Below are 15000 nucleotides of genomic sequence, written 5' to 3' on the forward strand. Positions count from 1 at the left end.
GGTGTGAGGTGGGCGGGGCTTGCAGTTTTCCTTGGGGGAGGTGGAGAAGAAAAACAGAGAGCTAGGTGGGGACGGCATGAAGGGGAGCGTGTATCAGGCATATAGGCTAGAATTAGCAGGAGAAGGAGAGAAAGAGGAGGAGAAGTAGAAGTAGAAGTAGAAAAAGAGAGAGAAAAAATTGAAAACAACCGGAAAGAAGAAGTGGCGAGGGTGCTAGGGTGGCCAGCTTGAATAGGCGAGAAGACGGTGCTGCAGATGCCTACGGCCATACTAGTCTGAAAACGCCCGATCTCGTCTGATCTCGGAAGCTAAGCAGACTCAGGCCTGGTTAGTACTTGGATGGGAGACCGCCTGGGAATACCAGGTGCAGTAGGCTTTTGCGGCCAGCAGTGACTGCTCACGCCAAGCACTCTCCACACCAGAGGCAGGCCAACCTTTTGCTGCTCTCTGCGTCCTCGCCATTCCTCCCAACACTTGCCTGCGGGCTCAACTCAGGCAGGCGGCTTGGTCGGGCCATTCAGCTGCTGCAGCTTTGCCGGGCCTTTGCAACGCAGCACGGTTGTGTGCCTTGGCGTGCTGCACTTTGATGGGCACGCCAGCTGGCCCGTGTGGCCGCAAGCCAGTGTGTCGGCAGGACGTTCTCTCTCCTAGCCTGAAGGCGCCGCATGAATGCAAGTTGTGGCATTGGGGCTGGTGTGGAAAGCGAAGGAAGAGAGAGCTGGCTTGCATTGCCTGCCTGACCCTTGTGCTGGCTGTGCTGAGAGAAGTGCGCAGCGTTGCAATGTGGAAAGGCAGCAGCGTGCAGGCGGCAGGCTGGTGTGAGATGGGCGGGGCTTGCAGTTTTCCTTGGGGAGGTGGAGAAGAAAAAAGAGAGCTAGGTGGGGACGGCATGAAGGGGAGCGCGTATCAGGCATATAGGCTAGAATTAGCAGGTGAAGGAGAGAAAGAGGAGGAGAAGTAGAAGTAGAAGTAGAAAAAGAGAGAGAAAAAATTGAAAACAACCGGAAAGAAGAAGTGGCGAGGGTGCTAGCGTGGCCAGCTTGAATAGGTGAGAAGACGGTGCGGCAGATGCCTATGGCCATACTAGTCTGAAAAGGCCTGATCTCGTCTGATCTCGGAAGCTAAGCAGACTCAGGCCTGGTTAGTACTTGGATGGGAGACCGCCTGGGAATACCAGGTGCAGTAGGCTTTTGCGGCCAGCAGTGACTGCTCACGCCAAGCACTCTCCACACCAGAGGCAGGCCAACCTTTTGCTGCTCTCTGCGTCCTCGCCATTCCTCCCAACACTTGCCTGCGGGCTCAACTCAGGCAGGCGGCTTGGTCGGGCCATTCAGCTGCTGCAGCTTTGCCGGGCCTTTGCAACGCAGCACGGTTGTGTGCCTTGGCGTGCTGCACTTTGATGGGCACGCCAGCTGGCCCGTGTGGCCGCAAGCCAGTGTGTCGGCAGGACGTTCTCTCTCCTAGCCTGAAGGCGCCGCATGAATGCAAGTTGTGGCATTGGGGCTGGTGTGGAAAGCGAAGGAAGAGAGAGCTGGCTTGCATTGCCTGCCTGACCCTTGTGCTGGCTGTGCTGAGAGAAGTGCGCAGCGTTGCAATGTGGAAAGGCAGCAGCGTGCAGGCGGCAGGCTGGTGTGAGATGGGCGGGGCTTGCAGTTTTCCTTGGGGAGGTGGAGAAGAAAAAAGAGAGCTAGGTGGGGACGGCATGAAGGGGAGCGCGTATCAGGCATATAGGCTAGAATTAGCAGGTGAAGGAGAGAAAGAGGAGGAGAAGTAGAAGTAGAAGTAGAAAAAGAGAGAGAAAAAATTGAAAACAACCGGAAAGAAGAAGTGGCGAGGGTGCTAGCGTGGCCAGCTTGAATAGGTGAGAAGACGGTGCGGCAGATGCCTATGGCCATACTAGTCTGAAAAGGCCTGATCTCGTCTGATCTCGGAAGCTAAGCAGACTCAGGCCTGGTTAGTACTTGGATGGGAGACCGCCTGGGAATACCAGGTGCAGTAGGCTTTTGCGGCCAGCAGAGACTGCTCACGCCAAGCACTCTCCACACCAGAGGCAGGCCAACCTTTTGCTGCTCTCTGCGTCCTCGCCATTCCTCCCAACACTTGCCTGCGGGCTCAACTCAGGCAGGCGGCTTGGTCGGGCCATTCAGCTGCTGCAGCTTTGCCGGGCCTTTGCAACGCAGCACGGTTGGGTGCCTTGGCGTGCTGCACTTTGATGGGCCCGCCAGCTGGCCCGTGTGGCCGCAAGCCAGTGTGTCGGCAGGACGTTCTCCTAGCCTGAAGGCGCCGCATGAATGCAAGTTGTGGCATTGGGGCTGGTGTGGAAAGCGAAGGAAGAGAGAGCTGGCTTGCATTGCCTGCCTGACCCTTGTGCTGGCTGTGCTGAGAGAAGTGCGCAGCGTTGCAATGTGGAAAGGCAGCAGCGTGCAGGCGGCAGGCTGGTGTGAGGTGGGCGGGGCTTGCAGTTTTCCTTGGGGAGGTGGAGAAGAAAAAAGAGAGCTAGGTGGGGACGGCATGAAGGGGAGCGAGTATCAGGCATATAGGCTAGAATTAGCAGGAGAAGGAGAGAAAGAGGAGGAGAAGTAGAAGTAGAAGTAGAAAAAGAGAGAGAAAAAATTGAAAACAACCGGAAAGAAGAAGTGGCGAGGGTGCTAGGGTGGCCAGCTTGAATAGGCGAGAAGACGGTGCTGCAGATGCCTACGGCCATACTAGTGTGAAAACGCCCGATCTCGTCTGATCTCGGAAGCTAAGCAGACTCAGGCCTGGTTAGTACTTGGATGGGAGACCGCCTGGGAATACCAGGTGCAGTAGGCTTTTGCGGCCAGCAGTGACTGCTCACGCCAAGCACTCTCCACACCAGAGGCAGGCCAACCTTTTGCTGCTCTCTGCGTCCTCGCCATTCCTCCCAACACTTGCCTGCGGGCTCAACTCAGGCAGGCGGCTTGGTCGGGCCATTCAGCTGCTGCAGCTTTGCCGGGCCTTTGCAACGCAGCACGGTTGTGTGCCTTGGCATGCTGCACTTTGATGGGCACGCCAGCTGGCCCGTGTGGCCGCAAGCCAGTGTGTCGGCAGGACGTTCTCTCTCCTAGCCTGAAGGTGCCGCATGAATGCAAGTTGTGGCATTGGGGCTGGTGTGGAAAGCGAAGGAAGAGAGAGCTGGCTTGCATTGCCTGCCTGACCCTTGTGCTGGCTGTGCTGAGAGAAGTGCGCAGCGTTGCAATGTGGAAAGGCAGCAGCGTGCAGGCGGCAGGCTGGTGTGAGATGGGCGGGGCTTGCAGTTTTCCTTGGGGAGGTGGAGAAGAAAAAAGAGAGCTAGGTGGGGACGGCATGAAGGGGAGCGCGTATCAGGCATATAGGCTAGAATTAGCAGGTGAAGGAGAGAAAGAGGAGGAGAAGTAGAAGTAGAAGTAGAAAAAGAGAGAGAAAAAATTGAAAACAACCGGAAAGAAGAAGTGGCGAGGGTGCTAGCGTGGCCAGCTTGAATAGGTGAGAAGACGGTGCGGCAGATGCCTATGGCCATACTAGTCTGAAAAGGCCTGATCTCGTCTGATCTCGGAAGCTAAGCAGACTCAGGCCTGGTTAGTACTTGGATGGGAGACCGCCTGGGAATACCAGGTGCAGTAGGCTTTTGCGGCCAGCAGAGACTGCTCACGCCAAGCACTCTCCACACCAGAGGCAGGCCAACCTTTTGCTGCTCTCTGCGTCCTCGCCATTCCTCCCAACACTTGCCTGCGGGCTCAACTCAGGCAGGCGGCTTGGTCGGGCCATTCAGCTGCTGCAGCTTTGCCGGGCCTTTGCAACGCAGCACGGTTGGGTGCCTTGGCGTGCTGCACTTTGATGGGCCCGCCAGCTGGCCCGTGTGGCCGCAAGCCAGTGTGTCGGCAGGACGTTCTCTCTCCTAGCCTGAAGGCGCCGCATGAATGCAAGTTGTGGCATTGGGGCTGGTGTGGAAAGCGAAGGAAGAGAGAGCTGGCTTGCATTGCCTGCCTGACCCTTGTGCTGGCTGTGCTGAGAGAAGTGCGCAGCGTTGCAATGTGGAAAGGCAGCAGCGTGCAGGCGGCAGGCTGGTGTGAGGTGGGCGGGGCTTGCAGTTTTCCTTGGGGAGGTGGAGAAGAAAAAAGAGAGCTAGGTGGGGACGGCATGAAGGGGAGCGAGTATCAGGCATATAGGCTAGAATTAGCAGGAGAAGGAGAGAAAGAGGAGGAGAAGTAGAAGTAGAAGTAGAAAAAGAGAGAGAAAAAATTGAAAACAACCGGAAAGAAGAAGTGGCGAGGGTGCTAGGGTGGCCAGCTTGAATAGGCGAGAAGACGGTGCTGCAGATGCCTACGGCCATACTAGTGTGAAAACGCCCGATCTCGTCTGATCTCGGAAGCTAAGCAGACTCAGGCCTGGTTAGTACTTGGATGGGAGACCGCCTGGGAATACCAGGTGCAGTAGGCTTTTGCGGCCAGCAGTGACTGCTCACGCCAAGCACTCTCCACACCAGAGGCAGGCCAACCTTTTGCTGCTCTCTGCGTCCTCGCCATTCCTCCCAACACTTGCCTGCGGGCTCAACTCAGGCAGGCGGCTTGGTCGGGCCATTCAGCTGCTGCAGCTTTGCCGGGCCTTTGCAACGCAGCACGGTTGTGTGCCTTGGCGTGCTGCACTTTGATGGGCACGCCAGCTGGCCCGTGTGGCCGCAAGCCAGTGTGTCGGCAGGACGTTCTCTCTCCTAGCCTGAAGGTGCCGCATGAATGCAAGTTGTGGCATTGGGGCTGGTGTGGAAAGCGAAGGAAGAGAGAGCTGGCTTGCATTGCCTGCCTGACCCTTGTGCTGGCTGTGCTGAGAGAAGTGCGCAGCGTTGCAATGTGGAAAGGCAGCAGCGTGCAGGCGGCAGGCTGGTGTGAGGTAGGCGGGGCTTGCAGTTTTCCTTGAGGAGGTGGAGAAGAAAAAAGAGAGCTCGGTGGGGATGGCATTAAGGGGAGCGAGTATCAGGCATATAGGCTAGAATTAGCAGGAGAAGGAGAGAAAGAGGAGGAGAAGTAGAAGTAGAAGTAGAAAAAGAGAGAGAAAAAATTGAAAACAACCGGAAAGAAGAAGTGGCGAGGGTGCTAGGGTGGCCAACTTGAATAGGCGAGAAGACGGTGCTGCAGATGCCTACGGCCATACTAGTCTGAAAACGCCCGATCTCGTCTGATCTCGGAAACTAAGCAGACTCAGCCCTGGTTAGTACTTGGATGGGAGACCGCCTGGGAATACCAGGTGCAGTAGGCTTTTGCGGCCAGCAGAGACTGCTCACGCCAAGCACTCTCCACACCAGAGGCAGGCCAACCTTTTGCTGCTCTCTGCGTCCTCGCCATTCCTCCCAACACTTGCCTGCGGGCTCAACTCAGGCAGGCGGCTTGGTCGGGCCATTCAGCTGCTGCAGCTTTGCCGGGCCTTTGCAACGCAGCACGGTTGGGTGCCTTGGCGTGCTGCACTTTGATGGGCCCGCCAGCTGGCCCGTGTGGCCGCAAGCCAGTGTGTCGGCAGGACGTTCTCCTAGCCTGAAGGCGCCGCATGAATGCAAGTTGTGGCATTGGGGCTGGTGTGGAAAGCGAAGGAAGAGAGAGCTGGCTTGCATTGCCTGCCTGACCCTTGTGCTGGCTGTGCTGAGAGAAGTGCGCAGCGTTGCAATGTGGAAAGGCAGCAGCGTGCAGGCGGCAGGCTGGTGTGAGGTGGGCGGGGCTTGCAGTTTTCCTTGGGGAGGTGGAGAAGAAAAAAGAGAGCTAGGTGGGGACGGCATGAAGGGGAGCGAGTATCAGGCATATAGGCTAGAATTAGCAGGAGAAGGAGAGAAAGAGGAGGAGAAGTAGAAGTAGAAGTAGAAAAAGAGAGAGAAAAAATTGAAAACAACCGGAAAGAAGAAGTGGCGAGGGTGCTAGGGTGGCCAGCTTGAATAGGCGAGAAGACGGTGCTGCAGATGCCTACGGCCATACTAGTGTGAAAACGCCCGATCTCGTCTGATCTCGGAAGCTAAGCAGACTCAGGCCTGGTTAGTACTTGGATGGGAGACCGCCTGGGAATACCAGGTGCAGTAGGCTTTTGCGGCCAGCAGTGACTGCTCACGCCAAGCACTCTCCACACCAGAGGCAGGCCAACCTTTTGCTGCTCTCTGCGTCCTCGCCATTCCTCCCAACACTTGCCTGCGGGCTCAACTCAGGCAGGCGGCTTGGTCGGGCCATTCAGCTGCTGCAGCTTTGCCGGGCCTTTGCAACGCAGCACGGTTGTGTGCCTTGGCGTGCTGCACTTTGATGGGCACGCCAGCTGGCCCGTGTGGCCGCAAGCCAGTGTGTCGGCAGGACGTTCTCTCTCCTAGCCTGAAGGCGCCGCATGAATGCAAGTTGTGGCATTGGGGCTGGTGTGGAAAGCGAAGGAAGAGAGAGCTGGCTTGCATTGCCTGCCTGACCCTTGTGCTGGCTGTGCTGAGAGAAGTGCGCAGCGTTGCAATGTGGAAAGGCAGCAGCGTGCAGGCGGCAGGCTGGTGTGAGGTGGGCGGGGCTTGCAGTTTTCCTTGGGGAGGTGGAGAAGAAAAAAGAGAGCTAGGTGGGGACGGCATGAAGGGGAGCGAGTATCAGGCATATAGGCTAGAATTAGCAGGAGAAGGAGAGAAAGAGGAGGAGAAGTAGAAGTAGAAGTAGAAAAAGAGAGAGAAAAAATTGAAAACAACCGGAAAGAAGAAGTGGCGAGGGTGCTAGCGTGGCCAGCTTGAATAGGTGAGAAGACGGTGCGGCAGATGCCTATGGCCATACTAGTCTGAAAAGGCCTGATCTCGTCTGATCTCGGAAGCTAAGCAGACTCAGGCCTGGTTAGTACTTGGATGGGAGACCGCCTGGGAATACCAGGTGCAGTAGGCTTTTGCGGCCAGCAGAGACTGCTCACGCCAAGCACTCTCCACACCAGAGGCAGGCCAACCTTTTGCTGCTCTCTGCGTCCTCGCCATTCCTCCCAACACTTGCCTGCGGGCTCAACTCAGGCAGGCGGCTTGGTCGGGCCATTCAGCTGCTGCAGCTTTGCCGGGCCTTTGCAACGCAGCACGGTTGGGTGCCTTGGCGTGCTGCACTTTGATGGGCCCGCCAGCTGGCCCGTGTGGCCGCAAGCCAGTGTGTCGGCAGGACGTTCTCCTAGCCTGAAGGCGCCGCATGAATGCAAGTTGTGGCATTGGGGCTGGTGTGGAAAGCGAAGGAAGAGAGAGCTGGCTTGCATTGCCTGCCTGACCCTTGTGCTGGCTGTGCTGAGAGAAGTGCGCAGCGTTGCAATGTGGAAAGGCAGCAGCGTGCAGGCGGCAGGCTGGTGTGAGGTGGGCGGGGCTTGCAGTTTTCCTTGGGGAGGTGGAGAAGAAAAAAGAGAGCTAGGTGGGGACGGCATGAAGGGGAGCGAGTATCAGGCATATAGGCTAGAATTAGCAGGAGAAGGAGAGAAAGAGGAGGAGAAGTAGAAGTAGAAGTAGAAAAAGAGAGAGAAAAAATTGAAAACAACCGGAAAGAAGAAGTGGCGAGGGTGCTAGGGTGGCCAGCTTGAATAGGCGAGAAGACGGTGCTGCAGATGCCTACGGCCATACTAGTGTGAAAACGCCCGATCTCGTCTGATCTCGGAAGCTAAGCAGACTCAGGCCTGGTTAGTACTTGGATGGGAGACCGCCTGGGAATACCAGGTGCAGTAGGCTTTTGCGGCCAGCAGTGACTGCTCACGCCAAGCACTCTCCACACCAGAGGCAGGCCAACCTTTTGCTGCTCTCTGCGTCCTCGCCATTCCTCCCAACACTTGCCTGCGGGCTCAACTCAGGCAGGCGGCTTGGTCGGGCCATTCAGCTGCTGCAGCTTTGCCGGGCCTTTGCAACGCAGCACGGTTGTGTGCCTTGGCGTGCTGCACTTTGATGGGCACGCCAGCTGGCCCGTGTGGCCGCAAGCCAGTGTGTCGGCAGGACGTTCTCTCTCCTAGCCTGAAGGTGCCGCATGAATGCAAGTTGTGGCATTGGGGCTGGTGTGGAAAGCGAAGGAAGAGAGAGCTGGCTTGCATTGCCTGCCTGACCCTTGTGCTGGCTGTGCTGAGAGAAGTGCGCAGCGTTGCAATGTGGAAAGGCAGCAGCGTGCAGGCGGCAGGCTGGTGTGAGGTAGGCGGGGCTTGCAGTTTTCCTTGAGGAGGTGGAGAAGAAAAAAGAGAGCTCGGTGGGGATGGCATTAAGGGGAGCGAGTATCAGGCATATAGGCTAGAATTAGCAGGAGAAGGAGAGAAAGAGGAGGAGAAGTAGAAGTAGAAGTAGAAAAAGAGAGAGAAAAAATTGAAAACAACCGGAAAGAAGAAGTGGCGAGGGTGCTAGGGTGGCCAACTTGAATAGGCGAGAAGACGGTGCTGCAGATGCCTACGGCCATACTAGTCTGAAAACGCCCGATCTCGTCTGATCTCGGAAACTAAGCAGACTCAGCCCTGGTTAGTACTTGGATGGGAGACCGCCTGGGAATACCAGGTGCAGTAGGCTTTTGCGGCCAGCAGAGACTGCTCACGCCAAGCACTCTCCACACCAGAGGCAGGCCAACCTTTTGCTGCTCTCTGCGTCCTCGCCATTCCTCCCAACACTTGCCTGCGGGCTCAACTCAGGCAGGCGGCTTGGTCGGGCCATTCAGCTGCTGCAGCTTTGCCGGGCCTTTGCAACGCAGCACGGTTGGGTGCCTTGGCGTGCTGCACTTTGATGGGCCCGCCAGCTGGCCCGTGTGGCCGCAAGCCAGTGTGTCGGCAGGACGTTCTCCTAGCCTGAAGGCGCCGCATGAATGCAAGTTGTGGCATTGGGGCTGGTGTGGAAAGCGAAGGAAGAGAGAGCTGGCTTGCATTGCCTGCCTGACCCTTGTGCTGGCTGTGCTGAGAGAAGTGCGCAGCGTTGCAATGTGGAAAGGCAGCAGCGTGCAGGCGGCAGGCTGGTGTGAGGTGGGCGGGGCTTGCAGTTTTCCTTGGGGAGGTGGAGAAGAAAAAAGAGAGCTAGGTGGGGACGGCATGAAGGGGAGCGAGTATCAGGCATATAGGCTAGAATTAGCAGGAGAAGGAGAGAAAGAGGAGGAGAAGTAGAAGTAGAAAAAGAGAGAGAAAAAATTGAAAACAACCGGAAAGAAGAAGTGGCGAGGGTGCTAGGGTGGCCAGCTTGAATAGGCGAGAAGACGGTGCTGCAGATGCCTACGGCCATACTAGTCTGAAAACGCCCGATCTCGTCTGATCTCGGAAGCTAAGCAGACTCAGGCCTGGTTAGTACTTGGATGGGAGACCGCCTGGGAATACCAGGTGCAGTAGGCTTTTGCGGCCAGCAGTGACTGCTCACGCCAAGCACTCTCCACACCAGAGGCAGGCCAACCTTTTGCTGCTCTCTGCGTCCTCGCCATTCCTCCCAACACTTGCCTGCGGGCTCAACTCAGGCAGGCGGCTTGGTCGGGCCATTCAGCTGCTGCAGCTTTGCCGGGCCTTTGCAACGCAGCACGGTTGTGTGCCTTGGCATGCTGCACTTTGATGGGCACGCCAGCTGGCCCGTGTGGCCGCAAGCCAGTGTGTCGGCAGGACGTTCTCTCTCCTAGCCTGAAGGTGCCGCATGAATGCAAGTTGTGGCATTGGGGCTGGTGTGGAAAGCGAAGGAAGAGAGAGCTGGCTTGCATTGCCTGCCTGACCCTTGTGCTGGCTGTGCTGAGAGAAGTGCGCAGCGTTGCAATGTGGAAAGGCAGCAGCGTGCAGGCGGCAGGCTGGTGTGAGATGGGCGGGGCTTGCAGTTTTCCTTGGGGAGGTGGAGAAGAAAAAAGAGAGCTAGGTGGGGACGGCATGAAGGGGAGCGCGTATCAGGCATATAGGCTAGAATTAGCAGGTGAAGGAGAGAAAGAGGAGGAGAAGTAGAAGTAGAAGTAGAAAAAGAGAGAGAAAAAATTGAAAACAACCGGAAAGAAGAAGTGGCGAGGGTGCTAGCGTGGCCAGCTTGAATAGGTGAGAAGACGGTGCGGCAGATGCCTATGGCCATACTAGTCTGAAAAGGCCTGATCTCGTCTGATCTCGGAAGCTAAGCAGACTCAGGCCTGGTTAGTACTTGGATGGGAGACCGCCTGGGAATACCAGGTGCAGTAGGCTTTTGCGGCCAGCAGAGACTGCTCACGCCAAGCACTCTCCACACCAGAGGCAGGCCAACCTTTTGCTGCTCTCTGCGTCCTCGCCATTCCTCCCAACACTTGCCTGCGGGCTCAACTCAGGCAGGCGGCTTGGTCGGGCCATTCAGCTGCTGCAGCTTTGCCGGGCCTTTGCAACGCAGCACGGTTGGGTGCCTTGGCGTGCTGCACTTTGATGGGCCCGCCAGCTGGCCCGTGTGGCCGCAAGCCAGTGTGTCGGCAGGACGTTCTCTCTCCTAGCCTGAAGGCGCCGCATGAATGCAAGTTGTGGCATTGGGGCTGGTGTGGAAAGCGAAGGAAGAGAGAGCTGGCTTGCATTGCCTGCCTGACCCTTGTGCTGGCTGTGCTGAGAGAAGTGCGCAGCGTTGCAATGTGGAAAGGCAGCAGCGTGCAGGCGGCAGGCTGGTGTGAGGTGGGCGGGGCTTGCAGTTTTCCTTGGGGAGGTGGAGAAGAAAAAAGAGAGCTAGGTGGGGACGGCATGAAGGGGAGCGAGTATCAGGCATATAGGCTAGAATTAGCAGGAGAAGGAGAGAAAGAGGAGGAGAAGTAGAAGTAGAAGTAGAAAAAGAGAGAGAAAAAATTGAAAACAACCGGAAAGAAGAAGTGGCGAGGGTGCTAGGGTGGCCAGCTTGAATAGGCGAGAAGACGGTGCTGCAGATGCCTACGGCCATACTAGTGTGAAAACGCCCGATCTCGTCTGATCTCGGAAGCTAAGCAGACTCAGGCCTGGTTAGTACTTGGATGGGAGACCGCCTGGGAATACCAGGTGCAGTAGGCTTTTGCGGCCAGCAGTGACTGCTCACGCCAAGCACTCTCCACACCAGAGGCAGGCCAACCTTTTGCTGCTCTCTGCGTCCTCGCCATTCCTCCCAACACTTGCCTGCGGGCTCAACTCAGGCAGGCGGCTTGGTCGGGCCATTCAGCTGCTGCAGCTTTGCCGGGCCTTTGCAACGCAGCACGGTTGTGTGCCTTGGCGTGCTGCACTTTGATGGGCACGCCAGCTGGCCCGTGTGGCCGCAAGCCAGTGTGTCGGCAGGACGTTCTCTCTCCTAGCCTGAAGGTGCCGCATGAATGCAAGTTGTGGCATTGGGGCTGGTGTGGAAAGCGAAGGAAGAGAGAGCTGGCTTGCATTGCCTGCCTGACCCTTGTGCTGGCTGTGCTGAGAGAAGTGCGCAGCGTTGCAATGTGGAAAGGCAGCAGCGTGCAGGCGGCAGGCTGGTGTGAGGTAGGCGGGGCTTGCAGTTTTCCTTGAGGAGGTGGAGAAGAAAAAAGAGAGCTCGGTGGGGATGGCATTAAGGGGAGCGAGTATCAGGCATATAGGCTAGAATTAGCAGGAGAAGGAGAGAAAGAGGAGGAGAAGTAGAAGTAGAAGTAGAAAAAGAGAGAGAAAAAATTGAAAACAACCGGAAAGAAGAAGTGGCGAGGGTGCTAGGGTGGCCAACTTGAATAGGCGAGAAGACGGTGCTGCAGATGCCTACGGCCATACTAGTCTGAAAACGCCCGATCTCGTCTGATCTCGGAAACTAAGCAGACTCAGCCCTGGTTAGTACTTGGATGGGAGACCGCCTGGGAATACCAGGTGCAGTAGGCTTTTGCGGCCAGCAGAGACTGCTCACGCCAAGCACTCTCCACACCAGAGGCAGGCCAACCTTTTGCTGCTCTCTGCGTCCTCGCCATTCCTCCCAACACTTGCCTGCGGGCTCAACTCAGGCAGGCGGCTTGGTCGGGCCATTCAGCTGCTGCAGCTTTGCCGGGCCTTTGCAACGCAGCACGGTTGGGTGCCTTGGCGTGCTGCACTTTGATGGGCCCGCCAGCTGGCCCGTGTGGCCGCAAGCCAGTGTGTCGGCAGGACGTTCTCCTAGCCTGAAGGCGCCGCATGAATGCAAGTTGTGGCATTGGGGCTGGTGTGGAAAGCGAAGGAAGAGAGAGCTGGCTTGCATTGCCTGCCTGACCCTTGTGCTGGCTGTGCTGAGAGAAGTGCGCAGCGTTGCAATGTGGAAAGGCAGCAGCGTGCAGGCGGCAGGCTGGTGTGAGGTGGGCGGGGCTTGCAGTTTTCCTTGGGGAGGTGGAGAAGAAAAAAGAGAGCTAGGTGGGGACGGCATGAAGGGGAGCGAGTATCAGGCATATAGGCTAGAATTAGCAGGAGAAGGAGAGAAAGAGGAGGAGAAGTAGAAGTAGAAGTAGAAAAAGAGAGAGAAAAAATTGAAAACAACCGGAAAGAAGAAGTGGCGAGGGTGCTAGGGTGGCCAGCTTGAATAGGCGAGAAGACGGTGCTGCAGATGCCTACGGCCATACTAGTGTGAAAACGCCCGATCTCGTCTGATCTCGGAAGCTAAGCAGACTCAGGCCTGGTTAGTACTTGGATGGGAGACCGCCTGGGAATACCAGGTGCAGTAGGCTTTTGCGGCCAGCAGTGACTGCTCACGCCAAGCACTCTCCACACCAGAGGCAGGCCAACCTTTTGCTGCTCTCTGCGTCCTCGCCATTCCTCCCAACACTTGCCTGCGGGCTCAACTCAGGCAGGCGGCTTGGTCGGGCCATTCAGCTGCTGCAGCTTTGCCGGGCCTTTGCAACGCAGCACGGTTGTGTGCCTTGGCGTGCTGCACTTTGATGGGCACGCCAGCTGGCCCGTGTGGCCGCAAGCCAGTGTGTCGGCAGGACGTTCTCTCTCCTAGCCTGAAGGCGCCGCATGAATGCAAGTTGTGGCATTGGGGCTGGTGTGGAAAGCGAAGGAAGAGAGAGCTGGCTTGCATTGCCTGCCTGACCCTTGTGCTGGCTGTGCTGAGAGAAGTGCGCAGCGTTGCAATGTGGAAAGGCAGCAGCGTGCAGGCGGCAGGCTGGTGTGAGGTGGGCGGGGCTTGCAGTTTTCCTTGGGGAGGTGGAGAAGAAAAAAGAGAGCTAGGTGGGGACGGCATGAAGGGGAGCGAGTATCAGGCATATAGGCTAGAATTAGCAGGAGAAGGAGAGAAAGAGGAGGAGAAGTAGAAGTAGAAGTAGAAAAAGAGAGAGAAAAAATTGAAAACAACCGGAAAGAAGAAGTGGCGAGGGTGCTAGCGTGGCCAGCTTGAATAGGTGAGAAGACGGTGCGGCAGATGCCTATGGCCATACTAGTCTGAAAAGGCCTGATCTCGTCTGATCTCGGAAGCTAAGCAGACTCAGGCCTGGTTAGTACTTGGATGGGAGACCGCCTGGGAATACCAGGTGCAGTAGGCTTTTGCGGCCAGCAGAGACTGCTCACGCCAAGCACTCTCCACACCAGAGGCAGGCCAACCTTTTGCTGCTCTCTGCGTCCTCGCCATTCCTCCCAACACTTGCCTGCGGGCTCAACTCAGGCAGGCGGCTTGGTCGGGCCATTCAGCTGCTGCAGCTTTGCCGGGCCTTTGCAACGCAGCACGGTTGGGTGCCTTGGCGTGCTGCACTTTGATGGGCCCGCCAGCTGGCCCGTGTGGCCGCAAGCCAGTGTGTCGGCAGGACGTTCTCCTAGCCTGAAGGCGCCGCATGAATGCAAGTTGTGGCATTGGGGCTGGTGTGGAAAGCGAAGGAAGAGAGAGCTGGCTTGCATTGCCTGCCTGACCCTTGTGCTGGCTGTGCTGAGAGAAGTGCGCAGCGTTGCAATGTGGAAAGGCAGCAGCGTGCAGGCGGCAGGCTGGTGTGAGGTGGGCGGGGCTTGCAGTTTTCCTTGGGGAGGTGGAGAAGAAAAAAGAGAGCTAGGTGGGGACGGCATGAAGGGGAGCGAGTATCAGGCATATAGGCTAGAATTAGCAGGAGAAGGAGAGAAAGAGGAGGAGAAGTAGAAGTAGAAGTAGAAAAAGAGAGAGAAAAAATTGAAAACAACCGGAAAGAAGAAGTGGCGAGGGTGCTAGGGTGGCCAGCTTGAATAGGCGAGAAGACGGTGCTGCAGATGCCTACGGCCATACTAGTGTGAAAACGCCCGATCTCGTCTGATCTCGGAAGCTAAGCAGACTCAGGCCTGGTTAGTACTTGGATGGGAGACCGCCTGGGAATACCAGGTGCAGTAGGCTTTTGCGGCCAGCAGTGACTGCTCACGCCAAGCACTCTCCACACCAGAGGCAGGCCAACCTTTTGCTGCTCTCTGCGTCCTCGCCATTCCTCCCAACACTTGCCTGCGGGCTCAACTCAGGCAGGCGGCTTGGTCGGGCCATTCAGCTGCTGCAGCTTTGCCGGGCCTTTGCAACGCAGCACGGTTGTGTGCCTTGGCGTGCTGCACTTTGATGGGCACGCCAGCTGGCCCGTGTGGCCGCAAGCCAGTGTGTCGGCAGGACGTTCTCTCTCCTAGCCTGAAGGTGCCGCATGAATGCAAGTTGTGGCATTGGGGCTGGTGTGGAAAGCGAAGGAAGAGAGAGCTGGCTTGCATTGCCTGCCTGACCCTTGTGCTGGCTGTGCTGAGAGAAGTGCGCAGCGTTGCAATGTGGAAAGGCAGCAGCGTGCAGGCGGCAGGCTGGTGTGAGGTAGGCGGGGCTTGCAGTTTTCCTTGAGGAGGTGGAGAAGAAAAAAGAGAGCTCGGTGGGGATGGCATTAAGGGGAGCGAGTATCAGGCATATAGGCTAGAATTAGCAGGAGAAGGAGAGAAAGAGGAGGAGAAGTAGAAGTAGAAGTAGAAAAAGAGAGAGAAAAAATTGAAAACAACCGGAAAGAAGAAGTGGCGAGGGTGCTAGGGTGGCCAACTTGAATAGGCGAGAAGACGGTGCTGCAGATGCCTACGGCCATACTAGTCTGAAAACGCCCGATCTCGTCTGATCTCGGAAACTAAGCAGACTCAGCCCTGGTTAGTACTTGGATGGGAGACCGCCTGGGAATACCAGGTGCAGTAGGCTTTTGCGGCCAGCAGAGACTG

The 15000-nt window shown here is 56.9% G+C and overlaps 19 non-coding genes across 19 annotated transcripts; all 19 read left to right on the top strand.

Moving 5' to 3' along the window:
* Window positions 1-257: 257 nt before the first annotated feature.
* LOC140412939 (5S ribosomal RNA) lies at window positions 258-376 on the top strand. The gene has a single exon (XR_011942122.1). It is a non-coding gene; the product is annotated as a 5S ribosomal RNA (ribosomal RNA).
* A 694-nt stretch (window positions 377-1070) lies between these two features.
* LOC140415264 (5S ribosomal RNA) lies at window positions 1071-1189 on the top strand. Its single transcript, XR_011944378.1, has one exon. It is a non-coding gene; the product is annotated as a 5S ribosomal RNA (ribosomal RNA).
* A 694-nt stretch (window positions 1190-1883) lies between these two features.
* On the top strand, window positions 1884-2002 carry LOC140415265 (5S ribosomal RNA). The gene has a single exon (XR_011944379.1). It is a non-coding gene; the product is annotated as a 5S ribosomal RNA (ribosomal RNA).
* Window positions 2003-2692: 690 nt separating this feature from the next.
* LOC140414117 (5S ribosomal RNA) lies at window positions 2693-2811 on the top strand. The gene has a single exon (XR_011943262.1). It is a non-coding gene; the product is annotated as a 5S ribosomal RNA (ribosomal RNA).
* Window positions 2812-3505: 694 nt separating this feature from the next.
* LOC140415266 (5S ribosomal RNA) lies at window positions 3506-3624 on the top strand. The gene has a single exon (XR_011944380.1). It is a non-coding gene; the product is annotated as a 5S ribosomal RNA (ribosomal RNA).
* A 694-nt stretch (window positions 3625-4318) lies between these two features.
* On the top strand, window positions 4319-4437 carry LOC140414118 (5S ribosomal RNA). Its single transcript, XR_011943263.1, has one exon. It is a non-coding gene; the product is annotated as a 5S ribosomal RNA (ribosomal RNA).
* A 694-nt stretch (window positions 4438-5131) lies between these two features.
* LOC140415218 (5S ribosomal RNA) lies at window positions 5132-5250 on the top strand. Its single transcript, XR_011944333.1, has one exon. It is a non-coding gene; the product is annotated as a 5S ribosomal RNA (ribosomal RNA).
* Window positions 5251-5940: 690 nt separating this feature from the next.
* LOC140414119 (5S ribosomal RNA) lies at window positions 5941-6059 on the top strand. Its single transcript, XR_011943264.1, has one exon. It is a non-coding gene; the product is annotated as a 5S ribosomal RNA (ribosomal RNA).
* A 694-nt stretch (window positions 6060-6753) lies between these two features.
* On the top strand, window positions 6754-6872 carry LOC140415268 (5S ribosomal RNA). The gene has a single exon (XR_011944382.1). It is a non-coding gene; the product is annotated as a 5S ribosomal RNA (ribosomal RNA).
* Window positions 6873-7562: 690 nt separating this feature from the next.
* Window positions 7563-7681, top strand: LOC140414120 (5S ribosomal RNA). Its single transcript, XR_011943265.1, has one exon. It is a non-coding gene; the product is annotated as a 5S ribosomal RNA (ribosomal RNA).
* Window positions 7682-8375: 694 nt separating this feature from the next.
* Window positions 8376-8494, top strand: LOC140415219 (5S ribosomal RNA). Its single transcript, XR_011944334.1, has one exon. It is a non-coding gene; the product is annotated as a 5S ribosomal RNA (ribosomal RNA).
* A 684-nt stretch (window positions 8495-9178) lies between these two features.
* LOC140412951 (5S ribosomal RNA) lies at window positions 9179-9297 on the top strand. The gene has a single exon (XR_011942134.1). It is a non-coding gene; the product is annotated as a 5S ribosomal RNA (ribosomal RNA).
* Window positions 9298-9991: 694 nt separating this feature from the next.
* On the top strand, window positions 9992-10110 carry LOC140415269 (5S ribosomal RNA). The gene has a single exon (XR_011944383.1). It is a non-coding gene; the product is annotated as a 5S ribosomal RNA (ribosomal RNA).
* Window positions 10111-10804: 694 nt separating this feature from the next.
* Window positions 10805-10923, top strand: LOC140414122 (5S ribosomal RNA). Its single transcript, XR_011943268.1, has one exon. It is a non-coding gene; the product is annotated as a 5S ribosomal RNA (ribosomal RNA).
* A 694-nt stretch (window positions 10924-11617) lies between these two features.
* LOC140415220 (5S ribosomal RNA) lies at window positions 11618-11736 on the top strand. Its single transcript, XR_011944335.1, has one exon. It is a non-coding gene; the product is annotated as a 5S ribosomal RNA (ribosomal RNA).
* Window positions 11737-12426: 690 nt separating this feature from the next.
* Window positions 12427-12545, top strand: LOC140414123 (5S ribosomal RNA). Its single transcript, XR_011943269.1, has one exon. It is a non-coding gene; the product is annotated as a 5S ribosomal RNA (ribosomal RNA).
* Window positions 12546-13239: 694 nt separating this feature from the next.
* LOC140415270 (5S ribosomal RNA) lies at window positions 13240-13358 on the top strand. The gene has a single exon (XR_011944384.1). It is a non-coding gene; the product is annotated as a 5S ribosomal RNA (ribosomal RNA).
* Window positions 13359-14048: 690 nt separating this feature from the next.
* Window positions 14049-14167, top strand: LOC140414124 (5S ribosomal RNA). Its single transcript, XR_011943270.1, has one exon. It is a non-coding gene; the product is annotated as a 5S ribosomal RNA (ribosomal RNA).
* A 694-nt stretch (window positions 14168-14861) lies between these two features.
* On the top strand, window positions 14862-14980 carry LOC140415221 (5S ribosomal RNA). The gene has a single exon (XR_011944336.1). It is a non-coding gene; the product is annotated as a 5S ribosomal RNA (ribosomal RNA).
* The last annotated feature ends 20 nt before the right edge of the window (window positions 14981-15000 follow it).

This window comes from Scyliorhinus torazame, chromosome 4, assembly GCF_047496885.1.
Source record: "Scyliorhinus torazame isolate Kashiwa2021f chromosome 4, sScyTor2.1, whole genome shotgun sequence".
Taxonomy (NCBI): domain Eukaryota; kingdom Metazoa; phylum Chordata; class Chondrichthyes; order Carcharhiniformes; family Scyliorhinidae; genus Scyliorhinus; species Scyliorhinus torazame.